Here is a 6,000-nt window from a genome sequence, read left to right as displayed (position 1 = left end):
TAAGGCAATGTTTGTCTGTAATTCTTTGCCTCAGAAAGTAGGTCAAATAAAGGTGCTTTCTGTCATTGCACAGCTGAAGCTGTCTTATTCTTTGAGTCGATTTCCATAAAAGCATGTTTGTTATAAATGAAACATATTCCCATGCCCATAGCAATTATAGACCTGTATGTCAAATAGTCTTGCTCCCTAGGATCCCATAGGTTTCATAGATTGCCCAGTTACCTAGTAGTTGCTATTTAAATACTTTGTCTTGCTGCTAACCTTGGCTAACAATGACGTTTCCTCAAGCCTTTGCATAAGGGCTGGATCACAATTAAATCACTACCTTTAGAGACAAATAATTTCCTTTTCTGTCAACATTGTCATCATCATCATCATCATCATCTTGGTGACAGGGTTTCTCTGTGTAGCCCTGGCTGTCCTGGAACTCACTCTGTAGACCAGGCTGGCTCAAACTCAGAGATCCACCTGCCTTTGCCTCCCAAGTGCTGGGATTAAAGGTGTGTGCTACTCCTCTTTCCTGTCTTTAAATGTTTTAAAATTATGTTTAGTTATTTATTGTGTATGTGTGGGTGTGTACATGTAGTGATGGACAGATGGAGGTCAGAGATTGTTGTACAGGACTGTCTTCTGAGCCATATTGTTGCCATCTTCAGGAGTTCAGCTAGGCCTGCTTGCAAAAGATCATCATACCTGGCATTGTTAACTGTCGATGTTCCCTCCTAGAAGGAGTGGGAGGAGGTCATGGGACTCTCACCCGAGTCTCCAGCCATTCCTTCCAGCTAGTGGTATGCAATTCTGCCTTAGTTGCCTAGGGAAGGGCCAGAGACTTGTGTGGGAAAGAACTAGGGCAGGTTCTGTATCCTTGAGGCTTGAGCCCTGGAACCCTGACTAGGGGCAGCGAGGGAATGAAGAAAGAGACAGAAACACAGACACATGTACATAAAAGGTGGGGTCAGGTGGGGTGCGGTCAGGCTGTAAACATCTGGGAGGAGGAGGAAGCTGTAGTCATTAGACTTTGCAAACACTGGCCACTCATTCACACTCAGATCCCCGAGAAAAGCCTTGAGTCTGGGAAAGCCCAGATGGGAAATAGCTTTTACAGTTCCCCTGACCCCCAAGGCCTGGTGACCTCGACATAGTTGTGCCCATGTCAAAATACCCATTCACTCAGACTTCACTCACTCTGGACTTCCTCCACTTGCTTCAGAAAGGGGTTTCCATCAGAATGGCTCTGGTGAAGTCATCATGTTGGGCACAGAGCTTCTGGTGGGGCTACTTTGACATCATTCATGCATCTGCCTACAACCCCTCTCACGGCTCTAGAAGCAAGCATGATAAACTCATTGGTTGCCCAGAGTGAATTCCTCAGGAGTCACACCTCTATGTGTCATTGGGACCCCAGGGAAAGAACTTCTCCAGAAAGAATAGCTTTTAGGAGTCAGTTCCTTCTTTCCATCATGTGGGATTGAACTCCACTCATTGGGCTTGGTGGCAGGCGCCTTTACCCTCTGAGCTACCTTGCTGGCATTTTCTTTTATTCTTAACGTGACTAGCTAAAGGATTAAAATACAGTGTTAAAAGTCAGGTGGTAGCAGTGCTCATCTTTAGTCCCAGCACTTGGGAGGTAGAGGCAGGTGGATCTTTGAGTTTGAGTCCAGGCTACCCTACAGAGTGGGTTCTAGGACCACAGGACTACATAGAGAAATCCTGTCTCAAAAAAAAAAAAAAAAAAAAAAAAAAAAAAAAAAGAAAACAAACAAACAAAACTACCTCCCCCATAAAACCCCAAAACAAAACAATCTAAGACAACTTTAGTCAGGAAAAAAAAATATGAACAGTGACATCTTTGTGAAGACCAGGACTGAACTCAGGGCTAGACAAGTGCTTTACCATTGAGCTGCAATAGGGAACTTTTCTCTTGCCTTCTGTAATTTCTCCTAGTGTCAATAGTACACAGAACTGTTCTGGCAGCAACAACTATTTCTAGTTCCCCCTTTCTTTCTATTCCCAGAACCAGAGTCATCCCCTACTAGTACCAACATCAGTTGGACAGTGTGCCCTTCACAACTGTCTGGGGTTTCTGTTCTGAACTTCTAAGTTCAGACTCTTTGTGCCTTCATTTCTAGAAACCAGAGTTGCCTCTTCAGTTATTATATGTTTCTTGGGCAATGAGGTCCTGGTGCTGCACATGAAATAGATAATTTTACTTGAAGGTAGACTAAATACTTAGAGGGGATGGGGGTATAACTTGATAGGAGAGGAGGGTACTTAGCATGCACAAAGCCCGGAGTTCAATTCCAGCACACATATACACAAAACTATATTGTAAGGATTCAGGAAGAAGTTTAAGTACAAGCATGAGAACCTGAGTTCAGATCTCCAACATAAAAAGCTGGGAATGATGGTACACATCTGTAATTCCAACATTGGGAAGCAGAGATAGCTGGCTCTTTGGCATTAAAAGGAACCCACCAGAAGACCACTCATACACAGCCGATAGCCAACTGAATGTGTTTATTTCAAACAGCTGAGAATACATTCAGACCTAAGTGTAGCACCAAGCATTTAAAGCAAAGAGATTATTTGTTTTTGTTTTTGCTTTTGTTTTTCAAGACAGGGTTTCTCTGTATAGCCCTGGCTGTACTGGAACTCACTCTGTAGACCAGGTTGGCCTCAAACTCAGAAATCTGCCTGCCTCTGCCTCCCAAGCACTGGGATTAAAGGCATGTACCACCACTGCCCAGCAAGCAAAGAGATTTTAAAGGCAAATCCCACTTCCTCTTACCTTGCTCAGCAGCTATATAGTCAAGTTTTGTGCAAGCAAGCAGTTTAACAGAAGTTAGAGTAAGCAGTTAGCTGGGGCGTTCAGACGAAACATGGTGCTGGAAAAAATGCTGAGAGTTCTACATCTTGATCTGTAAACAGAAGGAAGGTGTCCAAGAAGGCCACACCTACTCCAACAAGGCCACATCTAATAGTGCCATTCCCTATAGGTCTTTGTAGGTCAATTACTGTCAAACTACCAAATAAAATAAGGTGGAGAGTGATTATGACCTCTGGTCTCTACACATGTGTGCATGGATAGCACATACACACAAGTAGATTTTTGGGCAACTGTTTTTTTAAAGCACCAAATGGTTCCACCTATTGTGATGAATTGTCTGACAGATCAGGGACATGTGCTTTTACTGTCCCATGTAATGCAGAATTTAAAAGTTAGTCTGATCTGGGTGCAGTGGTATATACTTTTAATCCCAGCTCTCAGGAGGCAGGAGGCAGGAGGCAGGAGGCAGGAGGCAGGAGGCAGGAGGCAGGAGGCAGGAGGCAGGAGGCAGGAGGCAGGAGGCAAGAGGCAGGCAGATCTCTGAGTTTGAAGCCAGCCTGCTCTACAGAGTTAGTTTCAGGAAAGTCAGTGCTGCACAGAGAAATCCTGCCTTGAAAAACCAAAGCGGGGTCTTCTTAATCACCAAAAACTACATTTTCCAGCATTTCTTGTTGGATAGGTTACCAATCATTATTATGCCAGTGAGAAGGGTAGTTCTTTCTCTATATTTGTAGTAGTTATGTCCTATTGTTGTAAAGTTAAAAATATACTTAACTCTTGTGGAAAATAGAATTGGATTCCTGGTTATAACACTCTTATCTGCCAACCAACATCTTGCATAATTCTGTTCTTTTTTGGGGGGTGGGGAAGACCCTTTCATTGATATGTCAATATCTGTCTATCACATCTACCTATTTTCTATCATATTTCTATCATACTATAAATCATATCTATTATACATTCTGGCTATCATCTATCAATCACATCTATTAATCATCTATCTATTTATCTATTTTTCTATCTATCTCAACCAATAGCATTATGTATGCATTCTCTAACACATTTACTTTCTCAGTAAGGTACTTCACAGCTTTTAATGCTTAGAAACCATAGGTGGCATTTCAGCGAGTCAACCAGAGAAGATCACTCATACAGTCTACAGCCAATTGAATGTCTTTATTCCAAACAGCTGAGACTACTTTCCAGTATTCAGGACCCAAGTGTAGCACCAAACATTTAAAGCAAAGAGCTTTTTTTTTTTTTTTTTTTTTTTAAGAATTATTTATTTATCTTATGTATAGGAGTGCACTGTAGCTCTCTCTTCAGACACCCCAGAAGAGGACATCAGATCTCATTACAGATGGTTGTGAGCCACCATGTGGTTGCTGGGAATTGAACTCAGGACCATCTGGAAGAGCAGTCAGTGCTCTTAACCACTGAGCCATCTCTCCAGCCCAGCAAAGAGCTTTTAAAGGCAAAATCAACCTCCTGTTATCTTGCTCAGCAGCTGTAGGGGCAAGTTTTGTGCAAGCAAGCAGTTTAACAGAAATTAAGATAAGCAGTTAGTTGGGGAAGCATGTCTAGGGACCACTTGACACAGAAAAGTGCAAAGATGCAAAAGACAGCAATAAACGAAGAAGGGCAATTAGTGCTGAGAGTTGAGACAAGAAGGCAGACCACCATGAAAAAAAAGATTTTTTTTTGTATTTGTTTTTTTCGAGACAGGGTTTTTATGTATAGCCCTGGCTGTCCTGGAACTCACTCTGTAGCCCAGGCTGGCCTCTAACTCAGAAATCTGCCTGCCTCTGCCTCTCAGAGTGCTGGGATTACAGGCGTGTACCACCACCGCCCAGCAAAAAAAAAGATTTTTAATGTGTATGTTTTGATTGTATGTTTGTACACTTTGTGTGTACTTGGTGCTCAGGAGACCAGAAAGTGGGGAGGGAGGTCAGATCCCCTGGAACTGGAGTTACAGATGTTGTGAGTCACTTTGTGGGGGCTGGGAACCAAAGATCACTTTTCCTGAGCAGTCAGTACTCTTAACCACTAAACTGTCTCTCCAGCCTTGCAGACCATACTTTTGAACTCATCTGGGAACTTAGACCTTGTTTGACTTAGTTTTTGTTGTTTTGCACATGTCCACAAGTGTCCATTTTTGGGTTAGAGATAATGTTTCTAGCATGCCAATTCACATTAGAGAACTGGAATCTTCAGGTAGGATTGCCTGTATTCTAACTGCAGCATGCTTACGCCTACCATCTGCCAGGGCATAAGAAAGACAGCAGAGGTTGCCTCTTCACTGAGAATTGACTGCTATGTTCCCCATCCCTCTAAGACCCACCAGTGTTGCTGGGACCCTTACTAGAATGTTACATTCCATGCCTTGAGAATATTTCCAAATCTACTCACCCACTTCTTTTTTTTTATTATTATTCGATATAATTTATTTACATTTCAAATGATTTCCCCTTTTCTAGCCCCCCCACTCCCCGAAAGTCCCGCAAGCCCCCTTCTCTTCCCCTGTCCTCCCACCCACCCCTTCCCACTTCCCCGTTCTGGTTTTGCTGAATACTGTTTCACTGAGTCTTTCCAGAACCAGGGGCCACTCCTCCTTTCTTCTTGTACCTCATTTGATGTGTGGATTATGTTTTGGGTATTCCAGTTTTCTAGGTTAATATCCACTTATTAGTGAGTGCATACCATGATTCACCTTTTGAGTCTGGGTTACCTCACTTAGTATGATATTCTCTAGCTCCATCCATTTGCCTAAGAATTTCATGAATTCATTGTTTCTAATGGCTGCACCCACTTCTTTTCAAGTTCTTTCTTTTCTTTTTTCTTAAAGATTTATGTATTTTATGTGAGTACAATGTTGCTGTCTTCAGACACACCAGAAGAGGGCAGCAGATCCCATTACAGATGGTTGTGAGCCACTACATGGTTGCTGGGAATTGAACTCAGGACCTCTGGAAGAGCAGTCAGTGCTCTTAACGGCTGAGCCATCTCTCCAGTCTCCCTTTATAAGTTCTTGATGAAGTACCCTGAGAATCTAATCACAGGGGTAACCCTGTGGCATCTGCCAACATGGACTGGCTATTTCCAGTAATCTTGGTATATATTTCCTCTACCTCTTTGGCTAAATGTAACATCATCAGCCAGTTAGTCTGAAATTT

This window comes from Apodemus sylvaticus, chromosome 5 (assembly GCF_947179515.1).
Source record: "Apodemus sylvaticus chromosome 5, mApoSyl1.1, whole genome shotgun sequence".
Taxonomy (NCBI): Eukaryota; Metazoa; Chordata; class Mammalia; order Rodentia; family Muridae; genus Apodemus; species Apodemus sylvaticus.
This window is presented reverse-complemented; position numbering follows the sequence as displayed.